Source organism: Hyperolius riggenbachi, chromosome 8 (assembly GCF_040937935.1).
Source record: "Hyperolius riggenbachi isolate aHypRig1 chromosome 8, aHypRig1.pri, whole genome shotgun sequence".
Lineage (NCBI taxonomy): Eukaryota > Metazoa > Chordata > Amphibia > Anura > Hyperoliidae > Hyperolius > Hyperolius riggenbachi.
Genome location: NC_090653.1, coordinates 130,657,230 through 130,673,388, shown reverse-complemented (window position 1 = coordinate 130,673,388; position 16,159 = coordinate 130,657,230). Strand labels below are relative to the sequence as shown.

General features: G+C 45.5%; 1 protein-coding gene across 1 annotated transcript in view; it reads right to left on the bottom strand.

Moving 5' to 3' along the window:
- AMOT (angiomotin) overlaps positions 1-4,459 on the bottom strand; it is a 111,197-nt gene extending 106,738 nt beyond the window's left edge. Inside the window, exon 1 of the mRNA XM_068251107.1 lies at positions 4,375-4,459. The gene's annotated coding sequence lies outside the window, so the exon portion shown is untranslated. The remainder of the gene's footprint in view (positions 1-4,374) is intronic.
- Between the last annotated feature and the right edge of the window lie 11,700 nt (positions 4,460-16,159).

The window sequence follows — 16,159 nt, the reverse complement described above, 5'->3', positions numbered from 1 at the left end:
CATGCAATTTCCTGTCAGATTGACGGGTCAAATCGGTCATTTCCAACAGGCCCGATCAGGTTCCCAATTGTTCTTTTCGATCACTTCTGTACAATGTCGATTGGAAAAATTGATCGAAATGGTCAGAAATAATGGATTCGACCTGTCGATCTTGTGTAAAATTGCATGGTGTGTACAAGGCATAATGAGACCAGTAATAACATCAACTAGCGCAGCTGTTTGCGTTAAAATATTAAGTCTAGTCTACAGTGGAGCTGATAAATACAACACACTCCACTACGTCAGATACAGGTAGCTGCAGGGGAACCAAGCCACAAATAGGATCCTATGCCCTCATATGCAACTGATGACCATTAAATATAAGTTTTATTTGTTTTTATATAAAAGACTGTAACTAATGAAAAAGCTAAAATTGAAAAGGAAATGCTTTTTCGGTAGTCACACAAGATCTTTTCAAGTATGAAATGATTTGTGACATGACTCTGACAGAAGCAATTGCAGATAAGGCCTTTTGAGTGACACATACCCCCAACATATGCTTCTTAACATTAGTAAAATAATCCACACAAAATTCTTTTAAAAGTAACCATGCCCCAAATTGTACAGAACGTTTCTCACTTTGCAGAAAGAATTTAGCCGAATGGTTAAACTTTTCTCTGGGTAACTTGTGCAGTCATACAGTACAGGCAATGCAGTGTCAGTGTTGTTGCTTAGTGACTTCAGTAATGTGTCATTGTGCCCGGACGCTAGCATGGGAGGGGGAGGAGAGGATCTTGTGGAGGGAGAATGTGGTACTGTGGTTTCCTGGAGACAGGAATCTCATGCTCCCACCCCAGGTCTCCAGCCACGTAGGAAGCCTCCCTGCCAAACTTAGCTCCTCCCTTCCTCACTTCCCTGGAAAGAGTGGCCAGGGGTGAGTGACAGCAGGCGGAAGGGGAGAGGTGGGACACCGTTAAGAGCAGGTGGCTGAGTTCACAGGGAGGCAGGTGTTATAAACTAAAAGGCATCCTAGTCATGCAAGTGCACCACACTGACTCACAGGCTGAACATCTATGCTGTATATAAGGAAGTGTACAGAAAAAAATGCCAGGACAAAGTTAAATGTATTTCAAATTGTTTTCATGTACTCGATTACCACCATGCACAAAATGCCAATACCAGGTGGGCTAATTTATAAAACACAAGCTATGACAGAGGTGACAGCAACCGATACAGTCTCAGCTTTATAATGAAAGGAAAAGATCTATTGTAAGTGATTACTTTACTTACAACACATATTTTTAGAAGCAAGCTTAAGAGAATTTTCAGCATTCTAGCCATACACAAATCAGTTTTTATACTGGGAATACACAATGCATTTTTGCGATCGATTTGCCATTCGCTCATGTTCGATTCGCTTTTCCGTTCGATTTCCCGCTCGATTCTCTTATCAATTTCCATTCACTTCTATCAGAAATCGAGCAGTAAAACAATAGAAAGTGAGATCAGGCATCTTGGAAATTATCTATCGAACCATCTATCTGCCTAAAAAACGCATGGTGTATTCCCAGCATTCAAGCAAACGTAACTTTAATGGAATCTGCCAGTAATCCTATCACTGGTACCTAACTGATCGAATTAGATAGGTAGCATGATCAGAATCGTGGGCTTAATTCGGCCAGCAGCATCATTTTTTTTACTGCATTGAGCAGCACAAAACAGTCCGGGTAACAATCTGAGATCTGATCAGGATGAAATGTTGCAATGTGGTTAATCAGTTGTTTATTAGAAATATGCTTTACTGATTGTGAAGAAATCAGAGGTTATGTATGGCTACCATACACTGTACTACATACTACTATTATTATAACAAGATGGTTTGTGAAACCAGTGGCATGTGGAGCAAGGTAATTTGGGTACTGTTGTAATTTTTGCAACAAAAGCTCTATGTCTAATATATGTAGAAAACTAAAATATCCAAGGCCATGTTCACAGTTAGACGTCTCGTTGTATTCCCTGTACAACAGCAACGCAATGGAACAAAAAAGTTGTACCGCATGTTACATTGCATACAGTAAAGCATACAGTCAATGTAAATTATGCTTCACAGTACCTGTTATTGCACACGTTTAGTGGTAACGTGGTATCGTTGCAGTATGACAATTCACTGCCTGCAGTGGCAGTGAATTATCATACTGCAAAGATACCGCCACACTGTAAATGTCATACGGGTAGTGCATGCAGAGCGGTAAGTTGAGTTATAAAGCAGCCGTTACACCGCAATGCACCGCTGTGAACAAGGCCTTACAGTGTTTTGAATACTTTTCGGCAACATTAGGTTTAAGCTATGTTTTTATTCATCACCTGCGAGGGGGAGGCTAGGGTTAGACACAGCAGCAGCATCATGGGACATGTAGTAGGTGAAGGCCATGCAGTACTGAAAACACAGCAGCAGCATCACGGGACGTGTAGTAAGTGAAGGCCATGCAGTACTGAAAACACAGCAGCAGCATCACGGGACATGTAGTAAGTGAAGGCCATGCAGTACTGAAAACACAGCAGCAGCATCACGGGACGTGTAGTAAATGAAGGCCATGCAGTACTGAAAACACAGCAGCAGCATCACGGGACATGTAGTAAGTGAAGCCCATGCAGTACAGGACACAGAGCTGCAGCATCACAGGACATGTAGAAAGTGGAGCCAATCCAGTACTGGACACAGAGCTGCAGCATTACAAGATGTGTAGTAAGCGAAGCCCATCCAGTACTGGACACAGAGCCGCAGCATTATGGGATGTGTAGTAAGCGAAGCCCATCCAGTACTGGACACAGAGCCGCAGCATTATGGGATGTGTAGTAAGCGAAGCCCATCCAGTACTGGACACAGAGCTGCAGCATTACAAGATGTGTAGTAAGCGAAGCCCATCCAGTACTGGACACAGAGCTGCAGCATTACAAGATGTGTAGTAAGCGGAGCCCATCCAGTACTGGACACAGAGCCGCAGCATTATGGGATGTGTAGTAAGCGAAGCCCATCCAGTACTGGACACAGAGCCGCAGCATTATGGGATGTGTAGTAAGCGAAGCCCATCCAGTACTGGACACAGAGCTGCAGCATTACAAGATGTGTAGTAAGCGAAGCCCATCCAGTACTGGACACAGAGCCGCAGCATTATGGGATGTGTAGTAAGCGAAGCCCATCCAGTACTGGACACAGAGCCGCAGCATTATGGGATGTGTAGTAAGCGAAGCCCATCCAGTACTGGACACAGAGCTGCAGCATTACAAGATGTGTAGTAAGCGAAGCCCATCCAGTACTGGACACAGAGCCGCAGCATTATGGGATGTGTAGTAAGCGAAGCCCATCCAGTACTGGACACAGAGCCGCAGCATTATGGGATGTGTAGTAAGCGAAGCCCATTCAGTACTGGACACAGAGCCGCAGCATTATGGGATGTGTAGTAAGCTAAGCCTATCCAGTACTGGACACAGAGCAGCAGCATTACGGAATGTGTAATAAGTGAAGCCCATCCAATACTGGACACTGAGCCGCATCATCCTGGGATGTGTAGTAAGTGAAGCCCATCCAATACTGGACACAGACGTGACGTGTAGTATGTGAAGTCCATGTAGTGCCGGACACACAGACGCAGCATCATGTGATGTGTAATATGTGAAGCACATACAAGCCGGAGACAGAGCCGCAGCATCACAAGACGTGTAATATGTGAAGGCCACGCAGTGCTGGACACAGAGCTGCAGCATCACAGGACATGTAATATTTGAAGACCATGCAGTGCTGGGCATAGAGCAGCATCACAGGACGTGTAGTGAGTGAAGCCCATCCAGTACTGGACACAGAGAAGCAGCATCACAGGACATGTAATATGTGAAGACCATGCAGTGCTGGACACAGAGCTGCAGCATCACAGGTGGTGTAGTATGTGAAGCCCATGCAGTGCTGGGCACAGAGCCGCATCACAGGACATGTAGTAAGTGAAGCTCATGCAGTATTGGATACAGAGCTGCACCATGAGGGGTCCTGTAGTCAGTGAAGCCCATCCAGTACTGGACACAAGCTGTCCTCTTCTGTCATGATGCTGAAATGTATTTTATGCATAGTGTGAAGAAGAGGTTAGAACCTCTTTTGGCATTACTACAGTCTATAAGTCCCCCATACACGAAAATAACCCTCACTTCCCTCCCTGACTGACATGTAGCAAGTGAAGCCCATCCAGGGCTGGACAGAGAGCCGCAGCATCACCCGCAGCAGCATTGTCACAGCCAACAATACCGCTGGAAATAGCAGAATAACTTTCTCACAGGCAAAGAAACACACACCTAACACCAGAAGTACAGAGCCATTCACCGCAGTGTGCCACCGCTGATACTGACCATATGGGCGCCTCTTGTCCCCCTTCCCGTCCCGCAGCAGCGATGTACAGAGTTCCTTCCTGTCAGTCCCCACTCTGCTGCCCCAACTCTCTCTGCAGCTCTCAGCGGCCAAGAAAATGCTCAGCTACGGAGCTAAACCCCGCCCAAACCTCCTATTGGTTAGAAGTCAGAGCTCTTGTTGTTCCATTGGTCTAGTGACCTGCCGATCTGCAGCAAACAGGAGTCTATTGTGCTCCCCAAGGTTTATTCAGGGCAAGGTTTAGTAACTCTTGCACTGCTGAAGGCAACAACAATAGCGTAAGAATGTAAAGACAGAATTCAAGGTGTGAGGAAACAGCAGGGGGCAACCTGTCAGTGTCATACTATAAATGACTATTCATATTATTGTTATTACGCAGACATTTTTACTGAGCTTACAGATAACTTTAAAAAATTACTCCCTCAGAGGAGGTAGTCATGTATTGTGTCTCAACATTTTGTTGGCATGGACCCCTTTTAAAACCCTGTACTCACCAAGTACCCCCTAGCATAGTAAACATTATCACAAGTACCCCTTGACAAATATATATTTAATCGTAGTATATGATAATTGGTTATAAACCATTTCCAAACACTTACTATTGCTTTTAATTAGCTAAAACATTAATTTGGTGTTGTTTAAATAAGATTTATCATTTTCAAAAACTCTAAATTTGTTATTCTTGGTTAAGTATATCAAGCCCGAGTACCCCCGGAACCATCAGAAGTACCATTTGGGGTATGCGTACCACATGTTGAGAACCGCATGCTATGGTTATGGAAACCATATTACCTACCAGTATGTTTTTTCGTTTTGTGCCCTGAGCAGACCTGTAAGAAAAAAGGGAGCACTTACTTAGTAAAGGTGACCATACATCTAGCAATTCGACTGATTGACCATCTGATTCAACAATTATTATTGAACTGAATGAAAATTGGGCAAATGTATTGATCGGACATGCCGTGCAAAAGTGATGAATGCAACTAAACACCTGGCCGCTTTCCCTTTCAAATGTCATGTGTGCCACCCCGGTGCCGTGCATTAACGCCGCATGCTAGTATCCGCCACTGTGTCCGCCATACTTCCGTATTCCAGTCCCACGTGACTACCGGCATATAGCACATGGGGCGCGTGTGTGACATCACAAATGAGACTCACTTTCTATAATGCCGGCAGCCAGGTGGGATGCCAATGTGGAAGCACAGAAGATAGGTAAAGTGTTTTAATGCACAGGCCCCGGGGGACGTGTATAACATTTGGGAGAGGGGGTGGCGAGGCGACGTTACAAGGCCAGTTCTTATACTTATAGTCAGCAACAAATAATCCCAAATTTCCAGAAGTTTTCATTTTTTCTGTTTTGGCTGGAGTCCCTAGTTCACTGTTGTTACTGTTAATAGGACCTAAATAAATATCTTTATCTATAGATTATTACATGTTTATACAAAATCAGTTGCACCAACTGGATGAATGGGTCCTCCTGACAGGTTTTTATTGTTATCTGTGTTCTTCTATTCCACTAAGAGGCAGTGTCTCCAGGTGTGACGCAGCGACGCACAATGAGCCACATACATCTGTCCGGAATGCCATGTAGTTGCAGACGTGTCTGCTATTCCAGGTCCCCAACCTCCCCCGTCACACTTTCATTTCTCTGTAAATCATTACGGACTAGGCCACAACCAGCTCCGGGGTCAGGACCTGTGAACTGGATTTTGCATTCCTTGTACATGCGCATTTCAGGCTGTTCAACGTCTCACGCATGCACAGTTGTTCCTATATGCAGCCTACAATCCCAACACCCACAGTGCATGTAAAGACACACCTATAGTGAGTGAGAGGCAGTGCTGGAAGGAGGAGGCAAATTGGTAGCATACATTTGCACAACTGGAAACTATTAAAAGTAAAAGAAAATGGCCAAAACTTTTATATTTATGTGACAAAATTTTTAACTAGGAAAATTACTAAATATTAATCCATTTAAAAAAATACAGTGCATAAATAGACATTGGGATACACACCAACATGCCAGCCGTCCAGAGCTGCAGGCTGCGACCGCCACAAGGGGCGCATAAACATTGAGAATGAGATACACACCAACAACATGCCAGCTGTTCAGAGTTGCAGGCTGCGACCACCAAATGGCGTGCTTATTGACTGTAGCAGAAACCTATCATTAATTAGGCACACTGATTGGTTTTGGGAACATAATCGTAAGCGGGTGCAAGAGCGCGCACGACTGTGCACAGCATCGTGCCCTGCTAGTCACAGCATATTTCATTGAATCATTACTGACAGCGGCAGCAGCAAAGATCATTAATGAGCCAGACTCTGAATAGCTGTGGGAATCTATGTTCCCATTGACCAATCTGTGCCTGACAAGCGGGTAATGTGCATGTGTGTGCGTAATCGTGCACAGGCCCATTAAAACTACCTTAACTCATAATCAGATCGTTCTAGCAAATCAGGTGCTAAAACGACGTGAATATACTGTAATATACTGTAATATAGGAACTGTACTCAAAATAACATAATGACTGTAATAAAATTGCTTATTTTTTACAATGTTAATTTAGACAATTTTTTTAGTCAGAGTTTGCTCATTGTAAAATCTTTTCTCGCCCTGATTTACTTTCTGAAATTTATCACAGGCGGCAAAATCTTTAGTACTGTCAGGTGATCAGTGCAAAGTATACCTGGTCTCCCAGGATGCTCTGGTGGAAAGAAATCCGCATAATAAGCAGCCTAGGCTAAACCTCAACAGGAGGGCGGGGCTACATACCAATATACAGCAATATATAGCTATAGGAAGTGTTTCTTATGCTGGAACCTGGACATTAAACACAAAAGTGAGTATCCTGAATAATTCACTGCACTCTACTATACAGTACATCGTTGTAGTTCCCATTTAGGCCTGGGACCCACTGGGAGCACTTTTGCAGTACTTTCCGATCAGCAAAGTCCTACACCAGTGGGTCCCTATCGGTCCCACTCGCAGCGTTGATCCTGGAGTGATCCCATCAGTGGCTGCAGTAGCCAAATTGCAATCACTCCGGGAATCACTGTGAAATCGCAACACTTCCGTGATTTGCTAAATCCCGGGTACTTTGCGATTTGTCGTAAAGCACCCATCGTGGGTCCTAGGCCTCCATGTGAGTTGTTGGTATCCATAAAACTCTCCGAGGAGGAATACATGTGTAATTTGTTTATTCTTGCCACTTGTTAAGAGGACGATGGAGGCTGCCATCTTTAACCTCCTGGGCGATACAATAACATCGCCAGGGGGGCAGGGCAGCACTTTTTTTAATGTTTTTTATTTATTTAATCATGTAGCTAGCCTAGCGCTAGCTACATGATAGCCGCTGTGCAGCGGCATCTCCCCACCCCTTCCGATCGCCTCCGGCTATCAGAGCAAACAGGAAATCCGGTTCAGAACGGGATTTCCTGTTTGGCTTCCCCCGTCGCCATGGCGACGATCGCGCTGACGTCATCAACGTCGTGACGTCAAAGGAAGTCCCGATCCACCCCTCAGCGCTGCCTGGCACTGATTGGCCAGGCTGTGCACGGGGTCTCGGCGAGGGGGGCCCTATAATGCTGCGGGTAGCGGCGAGCGGTTGTTACATGCAGCTAGCAAAGTGCTAGCTGCGTGTAACAAAAAAAAATAATATGCAAATCGGCCCAACGGCCTGAGAAATCCTCCGCGGCGGTATAGCCCGAGCTGAGCTCGGGATTATCGCCCAGGAGGTTAATTGTCTGGTTGTTATGGTGATCATATAACCTCATAGTGTCTGAGCCACAGACAAATGGAACAAATATGCAGATTGTACAGTCAAAGGGGGACCAGATAGCCGATTTGTAAATTCCTACACTGTTAGTGGTTTATTGAGTAATTAATTAACCTCCCTAGCGTTCTGGACGAGCTGAGCTCGTCCAGAGACGCCGGAGGTTACCGCTGAGGCCCTGCTGGGCCGATTTGAATAATTTTTTTTTCAAACACGCAGCTAGCACTTTGCTAGCTGCGTGTTTGCTGCGATCGCCACCACTCGCCGCCGATCCGCTGCTGCCCGCCGCTAAAGAGGGCCCCCCCGCAGACCCCGTGCACAGCCTGGCCAATCAGTGCCAGGCAGCATTGAGGGGTGGATCAGGACTCCCTATGACGTCACGACGTCGATGACGTTGATGACGTCATTCCGTTCATCGCCATGGCGACTGTGGAAGCCCTGAAGGAAATCCCGTTCAGAACAGGATTTCCTTATGGGCAAGCGCGCCAGCAGCGATCGGAGGGGTGGGTGGGTAAGCGCAGGGAGGGGGGCATCATGTAGCTAGCGATAGGCTAGCTACATGAGAAAAAAAAATAGGTTTAAAAAACTTAGTTAACATAATTGGAACGCCAGGGAGGTTAAGTAATTATCTGTCAAGGGGCCGATACACTGGTCAATATCAGCCATAGATCAGATTCTATCAAATTCCCAGTTCGATTGATTTGCGGCCGATTTCGATCGATTTGATCTATCTGACAGGATGGAAGATCTAGGTCGATCTGCTGCTGGCAGCAAATCGATGGCCCATTGAGTTGCATTGGATCTAATGGTCCAATAATGCATTTAGACCAATTTCCAATAGATTTCAGAATGAAATCTATTGGAAATCTGTTTCTACTGTGTGGCACACATCAGATAGATTCCTGTCAGATTCTACTTGACAGGCATCTGACAGAAATCTATTTGATGGTCGAACCTGCTGCAAATCTATAAGTGTATGGCCACCTTTAAACTGCCATTCAGGAAGATGACGCCTTAACTGGCAGCTATGGCCACAGAATTCTGGCTTTTTCTTGTTTTTCTTCCTTTTCACCACCAATTCACCTTAATTTTCCCCCCTGAATGTGTGCAGTGTGGTCCGGAGTAGCCTGGGACGTTGGTGCGTGTCGTGGGGAGTTCCGAGACTTGCAGTTTTTCCCAACTTGCTGCTGCCTTGGTCCAGTATCTGTGTAAGTACAGGCCTTGTGTAGTCCACCGCTGCTACCCAGGAATCAGGGCTCCACTGAGGTAGGAAGACACCGTGGAATCCTTAGCAGCATCAACCATGAAAACCTTCCCCCTCCATACATGAGTACAGCAGACTTGCATAGGCAGAGCATGCATCCATGAGTACACAGAAACACATAGGGAGGGTGGATGTACATAATTTCAATGAACGGTTTGACGTTAACACAGAGTTTAGGGTCAGGACAGCTTGGAAAAAGAAGGAGTTAATGTGCCTAGAGATCCTGGTGGGGATGAACGTGAGGCGGCAACCGAATAAGGAGTAGGTTTGGTGGCGGTTGTCGGGGTGGGAGGGATAATTTGCAATCTTGGCTGCCCTGGATTGTAGTGTAGGCAGTCCAGGGGTGGAGAGGTGATCTTCTCACACACGGCTGGTTCTATACATTTTGCTGCCTGAGGCAAACATGCGAGGAGGCGCCCCCTAATCCCCCCTCCCCCCCCCCTTATTGGAATGATCGCACAACACCCGACAATTTGCACCGCACGTTATAGCTGCAGTGAGCTCCCCAAAAACACCCTCAGTATAGGTAGGTAGCCAGGTATACAGTAGGTGCCCCTAGTATAGTTAGCGAGGTACAGTTGCCCCCAGTATAGGTTGGCAGGCACTCTCTTCACTTCCTGTTTCTGCCTGGTGCTGCGCCCAGAGTTCTGCCATCTGAGGAAGTCACCTCACTTGCATCATGAGCGGACCGGGTCTGTTTTCACCAGCTTTAATGACTCTTTGGAGCTTGAGTTTGCCCCTGGTGGTGGCACCCGCGTACCAGACAATGATGGAGGAGCAGAGAGTCGGCTCAACGGTAGCAGAGAAGAAGCAAGTCTGAAGCATACGGGACATGCCAAACTTTTTCAGCTGATGTAAGAAGAATAACCATTGTTGGGCTTTTTTCTCTGTTTTTAAGACATTTACTGGAGATGGTGGTATCCAGGAGGTGAGCACTGGGGACTCTAGCAACCTCGGAGCCCTCAATAAGAAGCCTACACATACACTTGGGGGAAGACCGGCCAGGGGCCTTTAACGAGACACGCCAGCCACAAATGACGCCCAAGTCCTGTGCAGGCACCACATAGCAAAGCTTGTTTTTATCTGTGTATACAACTTTAAAAAGCTGATGTTATTCTGTATATAAAAAAATCCAATAACCCAGTCAGGAGCCCCTTTCAAAGCTACTTATTATAGTACAGAATTTCAGAAACTAAGGGCCAGTTCACCCTTGCTTAAAAAACTTATCTGTTCAAGACTTTTTTTAAGCTCTGATTAGCACTGGAAACAGATCCTGGTGTTAAAAATCCACTTGTTAAAAAAAACTGCCACGCAGACTAGTCAGGAGAATGTGTGCAATGAAAGCCTATGAGAACTGACACTGTCCATTCTCACTAGGCTAGAAAACGTAGGTGTCCCATCGCCAATCACTGCCGATTGCCACTGCTTGGTCACTGCTACACAGCCTGGTGGCCAGCAGAAGCATGGGGATGTCGATTGGGCTGCAAAAGTCCAATGGGAATCCTCTGCAACAGGGAGAATTCTCATTGGTTCATGGTGGACTAATGGCAATTCTCCCTGTAGCTAGGGAGAATTGGCTTAATGCAGACTATGGAGAGCCCCATGCTTCTGCTGGCCTCCAGGCTGAATATGGACGAACCCAGCAGTGGCAGGACAGGTGAGCGGCGATGCGTACAGGCAGATGTGATCGATGCAGGAGCGGATGAGCGGAAGCCGAGTGGATAGGGAACTTTGTCGTAAGTGGATGCAAAACGGATGGAGCGCAACCACCTAGCGCATGTGCTTTACGTTTCCGTTATGCATACGCTCTAATGTGAACCAGCCCTAAGGCTGTAACCATACAAATCTCTGTCAGTGCACTTCCCCCTACTGACTACCCAACATGATGATGCAGAGGCAAGAAGACTACCTATAGCACCTAGGGACTGCTGTTACCCCTTCCAGTTAGGCTGCTTCAGTGAACATTTTTAGAGCAATGATAGTTGCAGTCAGATGTCTGTTTTCACACAAAAGGTGATATCATGTGGCCGCGCTATGGCAAAATATACTAAACCTGGGTTTCCCATACTTGAGAGTTTTCAGACATAAAAAGCCCAGGGCTCGCTACATGATTTAAAAAATTAAAAATTAAAAAAAAAGTGCTGCGCCCCCTCCTGGGCGATGTAATTGTATCGCCCAGAGGGTTAAAAGACAACTGAAGCGAGAGGTATATGGAGGCTGCCATATGTATTTCCTTTTAGGCAATACTAGTTGCCTAGCTATCCTCTGCCTCTAATACTTTTAGCCTTAGACCGTGAACAAGCATATGCAGATCAGGTGTTTTTGACATTATTGTCAGATCTCCATGCTTGTTTCTGGTGTGATTCAGACACTACTGCAGCCAAATAGACCAGCAGGGCTGCAAGGCAACGGTTATTGTTTAAAGGAAATACATATGGCAGCCTCCATATTCTTCTTACTACAGGTGTCTAAGCTGCCTTTAATGCATCTCTGTGGAGAGGGTAGGGGAGAAAGGCAGAGCACCTTCCTTTCTCAGAAAAAGTACAGCAGCAATCCTCTTGTAGAATCTATCCCAGAGGATTGCTAGACCGCTGAGCTGTGCTGAGCAGCATCAGAGTACAGATAAAACTAGTTGTGAAGTAGGAATGTTGCCTAATCTGACCATAATCAAGCCACAATCATTTCATGTCGATTTTTTTGAGCGTTTAGGGAGGTTTTCAAAACACCAGCGATTTCCCGAAATGCTCTGTTAATGTTAATGGATGGGCCAAATTCCACTGGTGCGATTGCGATTACCAAAAAAGTCTAACGTTAAACGTTTTTCATTAGCGTTTCTGCAATATAAAGTATATAAACGCTGGCGTAATCACTCATCAAAACCTACACATTTTTAAATTACTGTACACTTTAAAACAAATTAATTGAAAGGACCAATTAGAATTAAAAAAGCTAATTGCAAATCGCTACACAATCGCTGGCAAAAACCTTACACTATTTAAAATCGCTACCAAAATCGCCAGAAAATGCTCATAACATCACTTACAAAATACTTATTAAAACCGCTAGGGATTCCGATTAGCGATAGCGCTTTGTAGTGGCCTGGAACCCACTAGGAGCGCTTTTCTGAGCACTTTGTGAATTGAAAAGCTCTTGCTAATGTAATGCTATAGGTGTGATCTCACTTGAGTGATGTGGTTTTATAAAAATCCCCCATAGCATTGCATTATCAAGAGCTTTTTCAAATCACTAGCGCTTAGAAAAGGCTGCTAGTGGGTTTTACCCCTTAGGCCTGGAACTCACTACAAATCGCAAATCACTAGCGCAATCACTAGCGTTTTAAATTATCATTTCGTAAGCGATTTTGTGAGCACTTTCCAGCGATTTTAAAAAGTGCAAGCTTTTTGCCAGTGATGTGATGCCGATTTGCGATTACCTATTTTAATTCGGATTGGTCCTTTCAATTAATTATAATTTTTTTACAGTTTGCAGTCATATAAAATTGCACACAAATGTGTAGCAATTCATGAGCGATTTGCTTGCGCTTCAATACTGTACATTGAAGCGCAAACGCTCCCAAAATGCTGCATGTCCTGCAATTGCGATTTAGGTAATCGCAATCACCACTGTGGAATTTGTTACATTTATTTACACTGGCAGAGCATTTAGGGAAATCGCTAGTGATTTTGAAATCGAAAGTGCTCTCTAAGCGCTCAAAAAGCGTTCTAGTGGGTTCCAGGCCTCACTCATGGATTTGATTGACTTGCAGCAGGAAAAATATTGCTGTTTATTGTATCCAGTCAGATTCTACTTTCATATTGTCTTCATTTCCCTAACCAAAAATGATGGGAACCGAGATTATGGCCAACACTGCGCTTCTGCTTGTGTAGATTAGGCAATGCTTTAAGGCCCAGACAACATGAATTATTAAGAGCGTCACTTAGGCGACTGAAAATCAGTGTGAAATCAATATTCTATAAATACTAATGTTATACATGTACCGTGAGTATTCCTAATAAAAACAGACACACTTTTTTGCCACAGTTAAAAGCAAAATTACCACAAAATTTCTGTGAAACCCCATGACCCGTTTGGTGGTTTTAGACGACATGTTCTCCTTACTGAAGAAGCACATGATTTGTGCAATAAACAGCCAAAGAATCATGCAGGGCCATGGTGATTTGTTCATTTATCATGGTCCTTAAGGCATGATGTATTGCATATAAGTAAAGATGTATGGATCAGAGTACCCAAACTGCCATTCACACTAGACTGGAAAAATCCACAGTTAGGCCTAGTGCACACTGAGCGGTTTTTGGAGCGATCCACCGGCCGCATCCGCCTGTAAAAACGCTTGGCTAATGTATTGCAATGGGATGGTGCACACCGGCGGTTTGAGGTTTTTGCCCAGCCGCAAACGTGCCTCCTGCTGCACGTTTGCGGTTTTCTGAAGCGTCTCGGCAAACCGCTCTGAAAAACGGTACATCCGAGCTGTTTGCCAGGCATTTTTGTTACAGAAGCTGTTCAGTAACAGCTTTTACTGTAACAATATGTGTAATCTGCTACACAAAAACGCACCCAAAACCGCTAGGTATGTTTAGAAAACCTCTCTAAACATACCTAGAATCGCTCTGAAATCAGCTCCCAAAACCGCTAGCATATTGCAGATCTGCTAGCGGTTTTGGTGTGCACTGGGCCTTAGTCCTGGGACCCACTAGAAAGCGCAAAAGCGCAATTGCAATCGCTAGTGATTTGTGGTAACACTTTGCAAGCGATTTTGAGAGCAATTTCCCTTCCCTATATAACAGAGTGAGGCAGTCGGCACCGTCTTCAGTTGCTATTATTTATTCAGCTTAGTCATGTAAATACACAACGTTTCGGAGCGCAGCTCCTTTCTCAAGTGATGACTGTCTGACAACACCAATAAACATATACCTGTATTTATACCAACTCCTTGTGCACATGCTCCAATCACACCCCTAGATTCAAAAGGAACCAATCACCGCTCTCAACATAGAGCGGACCTGATGGGGAACGCATGTGTCGGACATTGGGCCAATGGGTAAGCACCAAGCGCACCATGTGATGCGGAAGGGAGGATGCGGAAGAAAGGACGCATCACTAGGACTCGTCCCTTCTCTGCCCGTCCACGTCACATGCTTCACCCTCAGGTACGCGGACCTGATGGGGAACAGGACATGACTCCTCAACGTCACCACCGACGTAGGTCCGCGGGAAGCCGCCCAACCGACACTCCCACCCTCCAGGCAGCCACTCACTGCACTCGCCCGCCCTCCCCGACGTCATTCCATCCCCACGGCAACACACCAACACACGCAATGTAAACATTGAGCTGTCAGAAATCTCGCCATGTGTTCTGGGCGACACGGGGTGGCAGCGAGTCAGTACAGCCCCCCGGGACAGGGCATCTGGTGGAAAACAAGTTCACCACCATCACCCCGTAACCGATCGGCCGTCGTGGCCACCACACGGCAGGAAGTCCGGATGGGTGATGCGGCTAAGCCGCACAGAGGGGACAGGCGGAGAGGAGGTTCCACACACCCCACTCCGCCCACACTGCAACAAAAAAGGAACATATTAAAACATATATTATAACAATTGCTAGATAAATGGTCTGAGATCTAGTTCCCTATTCATACCTCGTGGTTCCATACAGTCTAAATATTTAATCCAATGTGCTTCTCTAAGTAATAGCTGTCTATCTCTGTCTCCTCCCCGTTTAAGAGGGGGTACCTTTTCTATAATCTGACATCTAAATTGGCTGACATTATGATTAAACATTGTAAAGTGATAGGAGGCTGCCTGATCTAATAATTTCTTCCGGATTGCATGCTTATGTGAAGACAGACGCACCTTACATTTCTCGGAAACTGATAAATATTCCTGTTTTTTGATAAATATATATTTCGATTTTGATGCCAGGAAACATTTTATAGCACCCAGGGCATCTCAATAGCACATTAAAAATGCATGCTACAATGTGTCTCATTAATAAAAATTAAATTTCCCTTTTACCGCTTCTTTTTACATTTAAAAGTTTAGCAGAGGCTTTTATTACCCTACTTCTGCAGACGGCAGGGCCTGCCCAACCGCAGTCATTTCAGGCAGATAAGGACTGAATGTCATTATTTTATTGCGCACATTAGCAAACAAAATCTTTCAGCAGCGGGCTGTGAAATAAATACGGTACAGGCAGCTAGAAGGGGAGGGGGGACCATGGAAGGTCCTATAGCTATTAGAAACCAGACGAAACTGCAGGAAAAAATGGTACTTGGTTCCCTTTAAAGAGACACTGAAGCCAGGCTAAATTCCCTTTTTTAACTTGTATTTATGTTCATAACTATAACCCAAGCTAAATCGCCGCTATCCCGCCGCAAAACGAGGGGTTAATACCCCCTAAATCTCTCCTGCAAAATCCACAACTTTCCTGGTCGTGGATTTTGCTGCTCATGGAGGGGCGGGAAGAGGCGGCGATCAGCCGGGATTGACGTGCTGAGAGGCAGAGCTACAGCCATTAGCTCTGCCTCATTCAGGAAGCGCTCCCCGGACTGAACAGAGGGGATTTGTGGGGTATTAACCTCCTTGCCGGTTATCCCGAACACAGTTCGGGGTAACCTGCGCAGGAGGATTTCTCAGGCCCCGCTGGGCCGATTTGCATAATTTTTTTTTTGTTACAAGCAGCTAGCACTTTGCTAGCTGCTTGTAACT